The sequence below is a fragment of the Arachis ipaensis genome, chromosome B04, assembly GCF_000816755.2.
Source record: "Arachis ipaensis cultivar K30076 chromosome B04, Araip1.1, whole genome shotgun sequence".
Classification (NCBI taxonomy): domain Eukaryota; kingdom Viridiplantae; phylum Streptophyta; class Magnoliopsida; order Fabales; family Fabaceae; genus Arachis; species Arachis ipaensis.
In genome coordinates, this window is record NC_029788.2 from 110,818,015 (window position 1) to 110,819,879 (window position 1,865).

Genomic DNA, 1,865 nt, shown 5'->3' on the forward strand with positions numbered 1-1,865 from the left:
TGATCCAATATATTCTGTCATCATGTGGACTTATTGATCATAAGATAGCTTCAACTATCCTGTTGAAGATAATGCAGCATGTATTGCTCAACTTAAAAGCGGATACATCAAAGGCGATAGAACAAAGCATATTTCTCCCAAATTCTTCTTCACTCATGACCTTCAAAATCAAGGGACAATTGATGTCCAACAGATCCGTTCAAGTGACAATCTGGCAGATTTATTCACAAAGTCACTCCCGAAATCCTCCTTTAAAAGACTGGTACATGAGATTGGGATGCGCCGATTTCGAAACATTAAATAATGTCAGCAAGAGGGGGAGACTGTACTCTTTTTTCCTTGGTCAAGTTTTTTTTCCCATTGGGTTTTTCTTAACAAGGTTTTTAATGAGGCAGTCCCCATCACAAAGGATATTGTACTCTTTTTCCTTCACTAAGGTTTTTTTTCCCACTGAATTTTTCTTTAGTAAGGTTTTAACGAGGCAATAATCCGAAATGGTCATCCAAGGGGGAGTGTTGTGATAAACACAATAGATATGGATGCCCATTAATATCATGGCTGGATGACTCAGTTCTCATTTTACCAAGAAAGAATGTACATTAATAAAGGTTAAAAATTTTCCTTCATTATGCCTATAAAAGGAGGTTAAGCCTCCGTCAATACTACACACAGCAATAACAAATACTTCTCTTTCTCTTTCTCTTTATAACAATAAAATTATCTTCTCTCTTTATACACTATTAATAATTTCTCTTTATCTATCTTTATGTTACTGCATATAAATATATAAAGTATTTTATCAAATTACTTATATTAATATTAGAGTCTTCTATTTACATTTTATTTTATATTACCTCTTCTTTATTTATTTATTTAGTTATTTTATAACAGTAACTTATTTCTTTCATCCAACCAGTTTAATTATTATTTAATTGATCAATTAAATAAACGATGTAAAAATCATTATCATTATTAGAATATTAGTTGTTTGTAGGGCTGTCAAACGGGCTAGTCCGGCCCATTTAGGCCCGACCCGTTAAGCCCGTGGGTTAAACGAGCTGGCCCGTTTAAGCCCACTTTATTCGCGGGCCAGAATTTTCTAGCCCGGACCATTTATGGTCAGCCCGATGGGTTAAACGGGCCAGCCCGTTTATCATTTTATTTTATTTTTTGAAAAATATTTTGACAAAAAATACCACTTTTAAGTCAAAAATCATTAAAAATAATTTTTTTTAGTTGATGGGTCAGATTTTCGGATCGAATCGGGAGAAATATTAGCTAAAAGTGCTACTTTTTTTTAAAAAATATAAAAAAAAAAAAATAAACGGGCCACCCGTTTAGCCTGCGGGCTAGCACGTTTAACCCGTCATTTTTTTCGGGTTAATCGGGCTCAGCCCGTTTAGTCCAAAATTTAAACGGGCTTAATTTTAGAGGAAAAGCCCGCCTATTTAAACGGGTAAACGAACTGGCCCGATGGGTTTAGCCCATTTTGACGGCCCTAGTTGTTTGTGGAGTAGTAGCAAGTGGTAAACAGCTGGACTTTTGGTTATAATAAGGACATAATAAGTTTGAATATTAAGAAGCATACTTATTGATTTAAGGGATAACAACTTTGAAAAGTTCTTCCCCTAAGACTGCAAGAATAGTGTATAGGTCTGATAATTTTATTATTTTTCGTCCAAATTATTATTGTCCATTTTACAAAGCTACTCTTATATTATTTGACAATGGCGTCTTATATATGATGATAAACAAAAACCTATTTAATTTCATTAACATGATAATTAATTTAAGGGTATAATTGACTACTTAATAATAAATTATTCTACATCAGATAATTTAAAACAAAATAAATACAAAATAAT